This window comes from Panulirus ornatus, chromosome 7 (genome assembly GCF_036320965.1).
Source record: "Panulirus ornatus isolate Po-2019 chromosome 7, ASM3632096v1, whole genome shotgun sequence".
Classification (NCBI taxonomy): domain Eukaryota; kingdom Metazoa; phylum Arthropoda; class Malacostraca; order Decapoda; family Palinuridae; genus Panulirus; species Panulirus ornatus.
This window is the reverse complement of record NC_092230.1, coordinates 25,584,268-25,601,286: the sequence shown is the minus strand read 5'-3', so window position 1 is coordinate 25,601,286 and position 17,019 is coordinate 25,584,268. Positions and strand designations below refer to the sequence as shown.

Sequence of the window (17,019 nt, the reverse complement as noted above, 5' to 3'; positions counted from 1 at the left end):
AAAAGAGACTTTTGGATGTTAATGTGCTGAGAGGTGCAACTGGAGGGATGTCTGATCATTATCTTGCGGAGACTAAGGTGAAGATTTGTATGGGTTTTCAGAAAAGAAGAGTGAATGTTGGGGTGAAGAGGGTGGTGAGAGTAAGTGAGCTTGGGAAGGAGACTTGTGTGAGGAAGTACCAGGAGAGACTGAGTACAGAATGGAAAAATGTGAGAACAATGGAAGTAAGGGGAGTGGGGGAGGAATGGGATGTATTTAGGGAATCAGTGATGGAGTGCGCAAAAGATGCTTGTGGCATGAGAAGCGTGGGAGGTGGGTTGATTAGAAAGGAGAGTGAGTGGTGGGATGAAGAAGTAAGATTACTAGTGAAAGAGAAGAGAGAGACATTTGGACGATTTTTGCAGGGAAAAAATGCAGTTGAGTGGATGTATAAAAGAAAGAGACAGGAGGTCAAGAGAAAGGTGCAAGAGGTGAAAAAGAGGGCAAATGAGAGTTGGGATGAGAGAGTATCATTAAATTTTAGAGAGAATAAAAAGATGTTCTGGAAGGAGGTAAATAAAGTGCATAAGACAAGGAATCAAATGGGAACTTCAGTGAAGGGTGCTAATGGGGAGGTGATAACAAGTAGTGGTGTTGTGAGAAGGAGATGGAGTGAGTTTTTTGAAGGTTTGTTGAATGTGTTTGATGATAGAGTGGCAGATATAGGGTGTTTTGGTCGAGGTGGTGTGCAAAGTGAGAGGGTTAGGGAAAATGATTTGGTAAACAGAGAAGAGGTAGTAAAAGCTTTGCGGAAGATGAAAGCCGGCAAGGCAGCAGGTTTGGATGGTATTGCAGTGGAATCTATTAAAAAAGGGGGTGACTGTATTGTTGACTGGTTGGTAAGGTTATTTAATGTATGTATGACTCATGGTGAGGTGCCTGAGGAATGGCGGAATGCGTGCATAGTGCCATTGTATAAAGGCAAAGGGGATAAGAGTAAGTGCTCAAATTACAGAGGTATAAGTTTGTTGAGTATTCCTGGTAAATTATATGGGAGGGTATTGATTGAGAGGGTGAAGGCATGTACAGAGCATCAGATTGGGGAAGAGTAGTGTGGTTTCAGAAGTGGTAGAGGATGTGTGGATCAGGTGTTTGCTTTGAAGAATGTATGTGAGAAATACTTAGAAAAGCAAATGGATTTGTATGTAGCATTTATGGAACTGGAGAAGGCATATGATAGAGTTGATAGAGATGCTCTGTGGAAGGTATTAAGAATATAATGTGTGGGAGGCAAGTTGTTAGAAGCAGTGAAAAGTTTTTATCCAGGATGTAAGCCATGTGTACGTGTAGGAAGAGAGAAAAGTGATTGGTTCTCAGTGAATGTAGGTTTGCGGCAGGGGTGTGTGATGTCTCCATGGTTGTTTAATTTGTTTATGGCTGGGGTTGTTAGGGTGGTGAATGCAAGAGTTTTGGAAAGAGGGGCAAGTATGAAGTCTGTTGTGGATGAGAGAGCTTGGGAAGTGAGTCAGTTGTTGTTCGCTGATAATACAGCGCTGGTGGCTGATTCATGTGAGAAACTGCAGAAGCTGGTGACTGAGTTTGGTAAAGTGTGTGAAAGAAGAAAGTTGAGAGTAAATGTGAATAAGAGCAAGGTTATTAGGTACAGTAGGGTTGAGGGTCGAGTCAATTGGGAGGTAAGTTTGAATGGAGAAAAACTGGAGGAAGTGAAGTGTTTTAGATATCTGGAAGTGGATCTGGCAGCGGATGAAACCATGGAAGCGGAAGTGAATCATAGGGTGGGGGAGGGGGCGAAAATTCTGGGAGCCTTGAAGAATGTTTGGAAGTCGAGAACATTATCTCGGAAAGCAAAAATGGGTATGTTTGAAGGAATAGTGGTTCCAACAATGTTGTATGGTTGCGAGGCGTGGGCTATGGATAGAGTTGTGCGCAGGAGGGTGGATGTGCTGGAAATGAGATGTTTGAGGACAGTATGTGGTGTCAGGTGGTTTGATCGAGTAAGTAAGTTAAGGATATATATATATTATAAAATATATAAAATATATATATATATATTATATATATATATATATATATATATAAATACCGTCAGCCGTGCCGCCGGGTGGGGAAACGCCGTCAGTTCTCGAGCATACTTGCTACCATTGATGTGTGAAACTTGAGCTGTTGTCTTGATATGAAGGGTTATATACACGTCTAGCATACCGGCTGTAAGAGCTCATGGTAGTTCTGAGCCAAGAACCTCTTGATGGGCCGCGTTATGGTGGATAATAGAAAAATAATCCCAGAATCAACGCTGGTGAGGATTTTCTACCATCTCCAACTCCTCGAGCAGTGGAATTGATAGAGTCATCTACTGATTCCTCCCTGGAGAGGTCATCGCTCAGATGAAAGGTGCACGGAACCGCTTCGGGTGAACATACTTGGACGTGGTGGTACAAGTAGTTGCACGGACTGTGATCCTCGCTTTGGTTACAAGAATGTTCTTCCGCCCAACAGTGATGCTACTACTTTTGTGAATTAAGAACCATTGCAACACAAACCTCGCCAGGTGGTAGAGTGACCCGCAGTGTATCGAGACAGACTTCCCCAGAACTTTTTTAAAGGGGAAGTAAATGTTTATAGTTGTGTTACTGGAGTGATAGTTTTTCATACATGGTGCTCTGACAAGAAAATAGTGAAATTGGAAAAGAATGTAGCGTAGACATTGAAGCTTATTCTTTCATTGAAATGTGAACAAAGGGAGCATTTTTTTTCAAAGTGATAGAGATGGAAAGCAAAAAGGTGTTTTTCATGAATGTACTGGAAAAGTTGAGGTCCAGATAAATTTTTGGTCTGTCAAGGCTTTATTATGGCGGATGACCAACTACCTACCCTCATGTATCCAAGATATGGTTGTACTTTGTGTAATGAAGACAATTGAGAAACATCATAAGCCAATATTCCAGTTTCATGATAAGAGAAGTGGACCAGGCAGTATGATACAGTGGTTAAATTGATGAAAACTACTATTGACGTTTGTGTAAATAAATTATACATTTCCCTTTTCCATAGCCAGAGGTTGAACCATTATGTGACATTCATTTTTCATTTCATTTCAAGCTAGAAGTTTCAGTTTTCTAAATTATTTCTTACATTTTTCATATGTATATATATATATATATATATGTATATGTATATATATTATCTCTGGGGATAGGGGTGAAAGAATACTTCCCACGCATTCCTCACGTGTCGTAGAAGGCGACTAGAGGGGACGGGAGCGGGGGCCAGAAATCCTCCCCTCCTTGTATTTTAACTTTCTAAAAATGGGAAACAGAAGGAGTCACGCGGGGAGTGCTCATCCTCCTCGTAGACTCAGATTGGGGTGTCTAAATGTGTGTGGATGTAACCAAGATGTGAAAAAAGGAGAGATAGGTAGTATGTTTGAGTAAAGGAACCTGGATGTTTTGGCTCTGAGTGAAACGAAGCTCAAGGGTAAAGGGGAAGAGTGGTTTAGGAATGACTTGGGAGTAAAGTCAGGGGTTAGTGAGAGGACAAGAGCAAGGGAAGGAGTAGCACTACTCCTGAAACAGGAGTTGTGGGAGTATGTGATAGAATGTAAGGAAGTAAATTCTCGATTAATATGGGTAAAACTGAAAGCTGATGGAGAGAGATGGGTGATTATTGGTGCATATGCACCTGGGCATGAGAAGAAAGATCAAGAGAGGCAAGTGTTTTGGGAGCAGCTGAATGAATGTGTTAGTGGTTTTGATGCACAAGACCGGGTTATAGTGATGGGTGATTTGAATGCAAAGGTGAGTAATGTGGCGGTTGAGGGAATAATTGGTATACATGGGGTGTTAAGTGTTGTAAATGGAAATGGTGAAGAGCTTGTAGATTTATGTGCTGAAAAAGGACTGGTGATTGGGAATACCTGGTTTAAAAAGCGAGATATACATAAGTATACGTATGTGAGTAGGAGAGGTGGCCAGAGAGCGTTATTGGATTACGTGTTAATTGACAGGCGCGCGAAAAAGAGACTTTTGGATGTTAATGTGCTGAGAGGTGCAACTGGAGGGATGTCTGATCATTATCTTGTGGAGACTAAGGTGAAGATTTGTATGGGTTTTCAGAAAAGAAGAGTGAATGTTGGGGTGAAGAGGGTGGTGAGAGTAAGTGAGCTTGGGAAGGAGACTTGTGTGAGGAAGTACCAGGAGAGACTGAGTACAGAATGGAAAAATGTGAGAACAATGGAAGTAAGGGGAGTGGGGGAGGAATGGGATGTATTTAGGGAATCAGTGATGGAGTGAGCAAAAGATGCTTGTGGCATGAGAAGCGTGGGAGGTGGGTTGATTAGAAAGGGTAGTGAGTGGTGGGATGAAGAAGTAAGATTACTAGTGAAAGAGAAGAGAGAGGCATTTGGACGATTTTTGCAGGGAAAAAATGCAATTGAGTGGGAGATGTATAAAAGAAAGAGACAGGAGGTCAAGAGAAAGGTGCAAGAGGTGAAAAAGAGGGCAAATGAGAGTTGGGGTGAGAGAGTATCATTAAATTTTAGGGAGAATAAAAAGATGTTTTGGAAGGAGGTAAATAAAGTGCGTAAGACAAGGGAGCAAATGGGAACTTCAGTGAAGGGCGCTAATGGGGAGGTGATAACAAGTAGTGGTGATGTGAGAAGGAGATGGAGTGAGTATTTTGAAGGTTTGTTGAATGCGTTTGATGATAGAGTGGCAGATATAGGGTGTTTTGGTCGAGGTGGTGTGCAAAGTGAGAGGGTTAGGGAAAATGATTTGGTAAACAGAGAAGAGGTAGTAAAAGCTTTGTGGAAGATGAAAGCCGGCAAGGCAGCAGGTTTGGATGGTATTGCAGTGGAATCTATTATACAAGGGGGTGACTGTATTGTTGACTGGTTGGTAAGGTTATTTAATGTATGTATGACTCATGGTGAGGTGCCTGAGGATTGGCGGAATGCGTGCATAGTGCCATTGTATAAAGGCAAAGTGGATAAGAGTAAGTGCTCAAATTACAGAGGTATAAGTTTGTTGAGTATTCCTGGTAAATTATATGGGAGGGTATTGATTGAGAGGGTGAAGGCATGTACAGAGCATCAGATTGGGGAAGAGTAGTGTGGTTTCAGAAGTGGTAGAGGATGTGTGGATCAGGTGTTTGCTTTGAAGAATGTATGTGAGAAATACTTAGAAAAGCAAATGGATTTGTATGTAGCATTTATGGATCTGGAGAAGGCATATGATAGAGTTGATAGAGATGCTCTGTGGAAGGTATTAAGAATATATGGTGTGGGAGGCAAGTTGTTAGAAGCAGTGAAAAGTTTTTATCGAGGATGTAAGGCATGTGTACGTGTAGGAAGAGAGGAAAGTGATTGGTTCTCAGTGAATGTAGGTTTGCGGCAGGGGTGTGTGATGTCTCCATGGTTGTTTAATTTGTTTATGGATGGGGTTGTTAGGGAGGTGAATGCAAGAGTTTTGGAAAGAGCGGCAAGTATGAAGTCTGTTGTGGATGAGAGAGCTTGGGAAGTGAGTCAGTTGTTGTTCGCTGATGATACAGCGCTGGTGGCTGATTCATGTGAGAAACTGCAGAAGCTGGTGACTGAGTTTGGTAAAGTGTGTGAAAGAAGAAAGTTGAGAGTAAATGTGAATAAGAGCAAGGTTATTAGGTACAGTAGGGTTGAGGGTCAAGTCAATTGGGAGGTAAGTTTGAATGGAGAAAAACTGGAGGAAGTGAAGTGTTTTAGATATCTGGGAGTGGATCTGGCAGCGGATGGAACCATGGAAGCGGAAGTGAATCATAGGGTGGGGGAGGGGGCGAAAATTCTGGGAGCCTTGAAGAATGTGTGGAAGTCGAGAACATTATCTCGGAAAGCAAAAATGGGTATGTTTGAAGGAATAGTGGTTCCAACAATGTTGTATGGTTGCGAGGCGTGGGCTATGGATAGAGTTGTGCGCAGGAGGGTGGATGTGCTGGAAATGAGATGTTTGAGGACAGTATGTGGTGTGAGGTGGTTTGATCGAGTAAGTAAAGTAAGGGTAAGAGAGATGTGTGGAAATAAAAAAAAGTGTGGTTGAGAGAGCAGAAGAGGGTGTTTTGAAATGGTTTGGTCACGTGGAGAGAATGAGTGAGGAAAGATTGGCAAAGAGGATATATGTGTCAGAGGTGGAGGGAACGAGGAGAAGTGGGAGACCAAATTTTAGATGGAAAGATGGAGTGAAAAAGGTTTTGAGTGATCGGGGCCTGAACATGCAGGAGGGTGAAAGGCGTGCAAGGAATAGAGTGAATTGGAACGATGTGGTATACCGGGGTTGACGTGCTGTCAATGGATTGAACCAAGGCATGTGAAGCGTCTGGGGTAAACCATGGAAAGTTGTGTGGGGCCTGGATGTGGAAAGGGAGCTGTGGTTTCGGTGCATTATTACATGACAGCTAGAGACTGAGTGTGAACGAATGGGGCCTTTGGTGTCTTTTCCTAGCGCTACCTCGCACACATGAGGGGGGAGGGAGTTGTTATTCCATGTGTGGCGAGGTGGCGATGGGAACAAATAAAGGCAGACAGTATGAATTATGTACATGTGTATATATGTATATGTCTGTGTGTGTATACATATATGTATACATTAAGATGTATAGGTATGTATATTTGCGTGTGTGGACGTGTATGTATATACATGTGTATGTGGGCGGGTTGGGCCATTCTTTCGTCTGTTTCCTTGCGCTACCTCGCTAACGCGGGAGACAGCGACAAAGCAAAATAAATATAAGTAAATAAAATATATATATATATATATATATATATATATATATATATATATATATATATATATATATATATATGTATATATATATATATATATACATTGAAATGTATATGTGTGTGTGTTGACGTGTATGTATATACATGTGTATGTGGGTGGGTTGGGTCATTCTTTCGTCTCTTTTCTTGAGCTACCTCGCTAACGCAGGAGACAGCGACAAAGCATGATAAATCAATAATGTCTGACGGTATTGTGGTTTAAGGTTTCGCCCACATTACACCCATGCCTGAATGGTGTGGTATACCACCCTCCACGCACCCCACCAGGGAAGCACTTGTAACAACCTACCTGTGCACATCCGACACACTCAGCACGAGATATCTGTGTTCTAGCCTCGTGATAGGTAGGGATTTCACTGAGATAGACACCACCATTCTCCAAAAACAACTAACGTCTACCTCAGATTGTTCACTTTCCCACTTATGGTTAAAACACTCGACTTGGTTCTTATTGACATGGCTGACCGCTACCTACCACCTGAGCCTTTCTCCCATCTCGGACTCGGTACTCATTTGTGCGTGTTGTGCTCTCGCGCCCCCACCGTCTGCCAAGACAAGCTGGCGGACGCCTAAATTTACCCCCTACTTACTGACTATTCGAAGAGATATTTCGGTTGGTGGGTAACACGTCATCGGTGAAGTGAAGTGACAAAAGACGATGATGATGAAGTCATGTGGGAGAAGTGTTTTGAAACCTGCAGCCAGGCCTACCAACATTTCTTTTCCTAGAAGATAGTAACACTACACCCAGCCGGCGCTCCTTGGATTATCCACTGCATTAAGTGCCTCATGCAACAGCAAAATCGAGCGTTCACAGTCGCAACAACGACCTCTACAAGCAACGTCGCAATAAAGTGCAACGTAAAGTCCGAATCGCAAAGAAAGCTTATTACCGAAACAAGATGCAGCATTTAAAGCCGGCTAACATTGGTTAGTGGTATGATAAAGTACAAGAAGAAACTGGCTGTGACAAGCGAAGCCTCTCCCCCTTGAGTAGACCAGGTTAGCACTGAGGAGACCGAACACCAAAGTTAACATTGACTTTGCCAATATTTCTCATCGATTACTACCGTTCGGCATCAACTTCCTCCCAGCATACCTACCAACCCCATCTTCCCCAAACGCAGTAGAATGTCAAGTAGGAAAGCGCCTTAAAAGCAAACGCGCAACAACACCCTTAGATCATCAATGAAACTGTATAAGGAATTCTCTCGTGAATTAGCTACACTGCTAACCGCCATGATTAATGCCTCGCTCAAACAATCTAAAAGCCCCACAGCTTGGAAGACAGCATATGTCACTCCACTACCCAAATCTACCAACTCGGAGTCTATTGATATCTTACGTCCTGTTGCAATCACTCCAATCCCCAGTCTCATTTATGCAAGTTTTGTGTTTGTCAGGGCCTGTGTTGACATTGCTGATTCAGTAGATCCTCATCATTTTGGAAACGTAGGCATTCTCTACCCCCTACTGCCTTGTCAACCTCCCAGACTTCATTTACCAGAACTTGGAGAAACGCAAGACCGAGGTGGCACTCACCTTCGTAGAATTCTCCAAGGCTTTCGACTTAGTAAACCATAACTTCTTCATAAAGAAAGCCCTCGACCTGGGATTACGGGGGTGTCTCGTCGAATGGCTGGCTGGCAGTGAACAGGCGACACCAAGCCGTCCGCTTTGGGACATTGGAGTCACTATCCTAGTCATGCCGTATACCACAGGGCACCAAGACAGAGCCGCGTTGTCTTACCACAGGGCACCAAGACAGAGCCGCGTTTCTTACCACAGGGCACCAAGACAGAGCCGCGTTGTCTTACCACAGGTCACCAAGACAGAGCCGCGTTTCTTACCACAGGGCACCAAGACAGAGCCGCGTTGTTTTCTTACCCTTATCGGTGACGCCCTGCGGTCACAAACGACCACAGGAAGTACGTGGACGACTCCACCTTTGTTATTATTATCAACATCAACTCTCCTGACTTCATAATCCTTCAGCACATCATCAACAGGAGTGGACTATGGCCAACGGCGCCATCATCAACCACACCAAGACTATGATGATGCACATCAACCTGTGTGCAGACAACATCCTTTCCCCTGACATCACACTAGGCCTTAACATTCTCCTGTGTCAATGTAAACGACAGCAGTAAACTGGAGGAGTCATTTAAGCACTATCATCCCCGCAGACTGGAATTACCAGGTGTCCCATCAGTTGAATTTAAGAATGTCAACACTCTACATTCTGCTGAAGCTCACCAACGCCTCTCTAGCCTGGTCCTCCTCGCTAAGAGATACACAGAGAGACCAGCTAGAGGGAGTGCAGTAAAGGACATGCAGAATCATCTTGGGTCCTTCTTACACCACCTAGCAACAAGCTTCCCTCATCATGCTGAACCTGTCCACCCTCCCCAACCAACATGTGACAGATCACACGACAGTTTGGTAATGAAATGCTGACACACACGTCACAGAGACCTCCTACAATCTCTCTCTCTCTCTCTCTCTCTCTCTCTCTCTCTCTATATATATATATATATATATATATATATATATATATATATATATATATATATATATATATATATATATCGGATGGTCAGGTGCCAACTGACTGAAAACTAGCAAATGTTACTCCTATATATCAAGGAGACAAAAAGTGTGCCTTGAACTACCACCCAACTAGCCTTACGTCAGTGTTAGGTAAAATGATGGAAAGAATTATACGATACAATGGTCACGTTTCGAGTACAACACAAGATTTTATCGGAAAACCAACACGGTTTCTGCTGTACAAGATCCTGCATGACGAATTTGCAGGAATTTTTTAAAGTTGTTTATTAGAATTAGGACGAAAAACTGACGTCTGATGTAGTATATTTAGATTTCCAAAAATGCTTTCGATGAAGTACCTCACAAGAGACATCCATATACTCAAAGCACACGGAATCGGTGAAGAACTCTGTACATGAATCAGAAACTGACTTACCGGAAGAAAGTAGCGTACGGTATTAAACGGCGAAGCCTCAGATTGGCTATATGTGACGAGAAGTGTGCCACTGGGGTCAGCCCTAGGCCCAATTCTTTTCATAATATACATTAATGACCCAGAACTCGGTCTCATATCTAAGATCTCCAAATTTGCTGGCGATACTATACTAGGAGGTAGAGCTGTAAACATGAGGGACTGCGAAATGATTCAAAGAGATCTTAACTTACTAGCAGAGTGGTCAGACAAATGGCTAATGAATTTTGCAATAGACAAGTGTAAAGTTATGCACTTTGAAGACAAGAATATACGTTACGACTACAAACTATTCGGAAACTCTCTAACTAAAGTGAATGAAGAAAAGGACTATAGAGTTGTTATTAGCAACAACTTGAAATATTCTAAACAGTGTCAAGCAGCAAGTAAAAAAGGCAATCAAAAGTTAAGTTTTATAGCCAGAAATATAGATTACAAGACACCAGAAACAATTCTTGCACTTAATATCTCTCTAGTAAGACCATACCTTGAACATGCAGTCCAGTTTTGGTCCCCCAAACTATAAAAAAAGACGAGGAAAATTAGAGCAAGTACAAGTACGTGCGACAAAATTGATCCCATCCCTTAGAAATCTAGTATACGAAGAGAGGCTAAAACGATTAGATCTCTTCTCCCCTAAAAAACGTAGGCTTCGCGACGACTTAATCCAAATGTCCAAAATTCTCAACGAGTTCAATTAGGTAAACCACGAGCATCTTTTCGAAATACAAGAAAATACTGTTACCGGGACAAATGGAAAAAAAGCTTTTCCTATAGGTGTGTTGAGCATCGGAATAGGTTACCGTCAGACGTAGTGAATGCTAAGACTATAATTACCTTCAAAAGTCGTTTAGACAAATGTTTTATAAATTCAGGTATGCTTTGAGAACAACACCAGATATACACGTATAAACGACAGCGGAAGCAGAGACACTAGAAGGCTAATGAGCAGCAGTGGGGAGTCGGTGATAGCGTAAAAACTACTGAGTGGAATTACATTTTTCTTGTTTGTCGTTAGATTTTTTTCAGACAACTCAGTCGTGGGCCAATCAAGCCCCCTGTTGTCTGTCTTTCTCATTTAAATTCTCTCTCTCTCTCTCTCTCTCTCTCTCTCTCTCTCTCTCTCTCTCTCTCTCTCTCTCTCTCTCTCTCTCTCTCTCTCTCTCCCAGACGTCCCTATACCACGGACCTCCGTTCGTCACCGCAATCGACTAACTCCAATCAGAACTCATACAGATAGATATAAGAATAGTCCTATGCCTACCATTGTGAATTTCATAAACAATATGTGAACAAGTGCATAGCTATGCAAGTGAGCAGTTCAGTTTTCCGTTAGGCTGTGTGGTATGTCAACTATTCATCACTTACTGTTCAGTCGAGTTCATAATGTATGAACAAGGACATAAAGAATATCTGAATCAGGAACTCGCTGGAAAGTTCCACATCGTGTGTTTAGAGAGTACCATGTAAAAACTGTGTTAAGTTTTATGTTGGGCAAACTGTTAAGGATCTTTTTGTTAGACTTAAGCAACATAAACATAGTATAAGGAGAGGACAAGAATCAAAAGCCTTGTTTAATCATGTTAAAAACTACGATCATTGTATTAACTGGAGTAATGCTATATCAGTTATCAACTAACTCTTGTACCACGAGAAATATCAATGACTCTTCTTTTAGTAAATACACAAAGAATTGTAACAGTGTTTGTGAAGGTCTATACAAATTGGATAGCTTTATTGTTGATAAAACTTGTAAACAGTTCCCTTTCTTGTCCACATGACCTCCATTTGGGTAGTCTCTTCGTTGTATATCAACTGACTTATATTTCTTTCTTGTATATCCCCTGATGATGTGATCATTACACTAAAGTGTACTTGGGAACTTACTGTTTCATTTCCCTGTGGTTAGGACGGAATTTATTTGATCATGCGCTCAATTGTGATCTCTTCCAATATATATATATATATATATATATATATATATATATATATATATATATATATATATATATATATATATATAATATATATATATAATATATATATATATATATATATATATATATATATATATATATATATATATATATATATATATATATAATCCCTGGGGATAGGGGAGAAAGAATACTTCCCACGTATCCCCTACATGTCGTAGAAGGCGACTAAAAGGGGAGGGAGCGGGGGACTGGAAATCCTCCCCCTCTCTTTTTTTTTTTTTTTTTTTTCAATTTTCCAAAAGAAGGAACGGAGAGGGGGGGGGGGGGGGAGCAGGTGAGGATATTCCCCCAATGGCTCAGTCCTCTGTTCATAACGCTACCTCGCTAACGCGGGAAATGGCGAATAGTATGAAAGAATATATATATATATATATATATATATATATATATATATATATATATATATATGAAAATTACTTTGCTTACATAAGAGAACTTTGCATATTTGATTAGTTGCTTGATTGGATGCATCGGTCAGGGACATATGAGGGAGGTCAGTAGGCCAGCAACCCTTTTTACTTTTTACATTCACTTATCTAAGTTACCTAAATGCCTTATTATGAAATAAACTTATAAACTAGATTAAGATAGTATGTAGTTCAATAGTTGAATTAGGAATTTTAACTGGAGAGATTGGTGCTTGGGTGTTGTTTGTTGGGCCAGCGAACTGTGAGGAACGTCATTAGGCCTGCAACGCCTTTTGATTGATGTTTAGCTGTATTAAGCCCATATCCAAAGATCCTACAAGTACACCCTAAACCAATAGGGGAAAATTGAATATAGATAGATAAATTATTGAATATAGATAATAGAGTCAAGAGAAAAATATATGAATATCGGAGTACAAAGTTGGTGAGAGGTTACTGTGTCTTCTCAACCTCCCAGCGAACACCGCGTTGTTGGCAGAGCATCCGCAACCACTGGTGCAAGCTGGCAGCACTGAGAAAAGATAGGAATAGAATATATTAATAGATACGTCTTCATCCTGGAGTGCAATAAAACATGGTGTTTGGTATTGATTTTTGTGATTATCATCGAATTATAAAATTACTACGGATACAAAGTGAATATGATTACGATGCTGGCCTATCCTCAGCAAATTGACTCGTAAAGATTACGAAATTCGGAAAAACGCGAAAAAAAGAACTTCGGGCTTTTTGTATTATGTAAAGAATTATTGAAATATAAAGATCAATAATGTGATCTGTTAGTGGATGATCAGAAAAGAAAAAAGCAGTCAAGACACAGGATATATGAAAATTACTACTACCTAGTAGTACTGCAACGGCAAGTTTGACTTACTTTTGTCACAAGCCAATTGTATCGAAAAGAGGAGAGAAAGTATGAAGTAGATCTGAACTGATACCTGTAGCGCCCCTGGGACAACTATAGAGACTCCTAAACCCCTCCCTATGCAGTAAACTTTGTCCTTGAAGGGAACGAGGGCCACGTACGACCCACAGGCATTAATAATAAGATTATTTCAGAAAATACAGTGTATTTACCCGTACTCCTGAGACAGAGAGCTGAGATATAAGACTGTGACGGTAGTCAGACTGATACTGACCAACACTGTCTTTTGTTGTGTTGGAAATTTAATGAGAGTTGCTGTCAGCCAAATTACTCATGCGACAATTAAGAATGAAAATCATTGTGAAATAGATCCAATTTATCCAAACTTTTTCTTTTGTGTCTATCTATTCTATCTATTTTACTTTGTTGCTGTCTCCCGTGTTAGCGAGGTAGCACAAGGAAACAGACGAAAGAATGGCCTAACCCACCCACATACACATGCATATACAAACACGTCCACACACACACATACATACCAATACATTTCAACATATACATTTATATACATACACAGACATATGCATATATACACATGTACATAATCCATACTTGCTGCCTTTATTCATTCCCATCGCTACCCCTCCACACATGAAATGACAACCCCCTCCCCCCTCATGCGTGCGAGGTAGCGCTAGGAAAAGACAACAAAGGCCACATTCGTTCGTTTTGTGTCTATTTTCTATATAATGTTTTGGTGTCCTGAACGAACATATGAATGTTACGTAAACATTATTCAATATGCAGGCGAGAGCATCATTCCTGAAGCCCGGTACCAGAAGCCCCGACCATCATCAATCTCATGGTGGAAACCAGTCAAATGATAAGCTTCTCAAGATTGTGAGGTCCGTTAATATAAGATTAAAGGATAGTAATCCTTTGGTTCGTAGATTCATTTTTTCAAAGTTTTTACAAAATAGATAAATAAACAAACAGATAAAAGGTAAAACGTGTGGAAGACACCAGCTCCAATGCCAAACCTGAAAAAGTCAGGGAGAGAATAAAGAAGGTAGTTAGAAAGTTTCCTCCCATTCTCTTCGCCTTGCATTAACTAAGGTGTTAAAGAAAATTACTGCGGTTTCTCGTCAGCGTTTAGTGTCAGCAGATATAGAAAGGAGTTCCAGTAACATTTTTCCATACATGTCTTCTGTAGTCATGAAGAAGACTATGATGATCCATTTCATATGAAGGAAATTATAACAGCTCTATCAGACTCTGAATCTATTGCTCCAAGGGAGGATGGAAGACTCTATGATACGTTAAAACATATTCTTGTAGCCTATTTAGAAAGTTTATTAAATGTATTCAACCTTATATGGATGCTAAGTGTTTTCCTATGCTTATACCTGCCAGTCTTTGTCGACCATGGGCCAACATAATGCAGCTACTCTTCAGTCAATAACACAAAGAAGTCTTAAAATGTTGATTCCTTTTGAAGGAAGGCCAAAACTCAAAACACACTTTTCTTCCGTAGTTTGTTATTCTTTCGGGATCTAAGTCCCATCTAACTTGTCAGTGACATTTAACATGATTATTTATTCTGCCCATAAATATCATTATGAATATAACATGTATATAAATTGCTACATATAGCTGGTTTAGCCTCAGCATATGTTGTTTCGTTACCGTTCTTTCCTACCAGCATGCATGTTCAGGACACCAGTAGATTTTTATATGATTTGTGCTTTGATAGGCTTCTGGAACTCAGTCCACAAATATCCTGTCCCTTCACATAACACAACACATCATACACCTCTGTAGTGTGAACCACTAAAGTCTTAAACTCATCTGGTACAAAACACATACAAGCATATCCAAACAATGCTGAGCTAAGATGATGCCACGAATCGAAAAAGCAAAGCATTTTAGAATCCCCCTTGGCTGACACCAAATGGCCTAGACCCTCCACACCTCTACCTAAATACATTCTGCATTTCAGCCTTTCCCCCTGCTTTCCATCTTGATTAGTCTGGAACTAACACCCCAGTTGATAAAGCCGCTCCTTTTGGTATCGTATTTTTCATTAATTCTACTCTGGTGGATTCCGCATCTAGTCCCCAGCACCATCTTCTCACAAAAAGCCTACGCCCTTTTGTATATTTCAACCGCGAATTGCCATGCAAGTCCTCCGCCATCGATAAGTGAGCAAGGCGTATAATCTAGACTGTACGCCTCCTGTTTTAGCAGAGTGCCCCCGAGCTAGTTCCGAATCGTTCTCTCTGTTTCTTCATCTGAAAACAACATAGACTTCCTCTCTTCTTAGAAGCCTTCCTTGGTCAAGCACGACCCTCCCTCAAGAAGAGGAGCGTTTTAATTCTTTTAGCTCAAACTTCTTTCTCTCCCAAGGTCTCTAAAACTCCTTAACTCTCATTTTCTTAAACTAATACCTCTCATTCAGATCACCAGGATGGTATTTCTTGTGTAATGTATTTCTAGTGCAAGTTCTGTTGGCGATCGTCTTTACTATGTGGTTCACCTCTGGTACTCTTCTCTCAAAAATTTTGGCAAATCAATTGCCATGGCTTTTGACATTTCCGAAGTCTTTGACAGGGTATGCATAGGTTTTTACTTACTAAACTTCCATTCTTTGACTTTTGACTTTGACTTTTAACGAGATATCTAGTCGTTCCATCGTAATAGCCTTTATGTGTGTTGAGAAGGCAGGGATAACTAAGGCCCTGATCTAGGCCATTTCATCAACGCAACGATATATATATATATATATATATATATATATATATATATATATATATATATATATATATATATATATATATATATATTGGAAAAGATCACAATTTTGCGGGTGGTCAAATATATTCCTGAGTCCACGTGTTTCGTGTGTCATTTTCCCCGTGGACTCATAGGAATATATGTATATATGTATTTGAACTCCCGTGATGTATCGGTTAGAGTTCCTGATCGTGACGCAATCATGGACCGTCCAGGATCGAGCGCGTGGGTTCAAATCCTGGTTGCGGCAGTCGGTCCACAGTCAACCTAGCTAGCTGTTGGTTGGTCGATGAATTGGGTGTAGACCCCGTTGCTCACCAACATGAGACGAAGGGTATTCGAGTACATAGTGTTCGAATATAAATATCATATAAGCCATGCCCATAGCCTAGCGGTAGCATTCCCGTCTGTTGCACAGGGGTCCCGGGTTCGATCCTGGCTGCTGGAGGTCTGTATATTCTATGAAAGTGCGCGTTCCTATGCACTATGTTCATATATGTATATTTTTTTTTTGTCGCTGTCTCCCGCGTTTGCGAGGAAGCGCAAGGAAACAGACGAAAGAAATGGCCCAACCCACCCCCATACACATATATATACATACGTCAACACGCAAATATACATACCTACACAGCTTTCCATGGTTTACCCCAGTCGCTTCACATGCCTTGATTCAATCCACTGACAGCACGTCAACCCGGGTATACCACATCGCTCCAATTCACTCTATTCCTTGCCCTCCTTTCACCCTCCTGCATGTTCAGGCCCCGATCACACAAAATCTTTTTCACTCCATCTTTCCACCTCCAGTTTGGTCTCCCTCTTCTCCTCGTTCCCTCCACCTCCGACACATATATTCTCTTGGTCAATCTTTCCTCACTCATTCTCTCCATGTGCCCGAACCATTTCAAAACACCCTCTTCTGCTCTCTCAACCACGCTCTTTTTATTTCCACACATCTCTCTTACCCTTACGTTACTTACTCGATCAAACCACCTCACACCACACATTGTCCTCAAACATCTCATTTCCAGCACATCCATCCTCCTGCGCACAACTCTATCCATAGCCCACGCCTCGCAACCATACAACATTGTTGGAACCACTAT

At 41.1% G+C, this 17,019-nt stretch overlaps 1 protein-coding gene and 1 long non-coding RNA gene across 2 annotated transcripts in view; one reads left to right on the top strand and one right to left on the bottom strand.

Annotated features, from left to right (window-relative positions):
• The window catches only part of LOC139749461 (acyl-coenzyme A thioesterase 3-like), a 64,438-nt gene that overhangs the window by 25,630 nt on the left and 21,789 nt on the right, over positions 1 to 17,019 (top strand). The gene's annotated exons all lie outside the window — the stretch shown is intronic.
• LOC139749458 (uncharacterized) lies at positions 5,989 to 7,196 on the bottom strand. Its single transcript, XR_011712976.1, has 2 exons — positions 6,941 to 7,196; positions 5,989 to 6,710 (listed from the first exon to the last, which is right to left on the bottom strand). It is a non-coding gene; the product is annotated as an uncharacterized lncRNA (long non-coding RNA).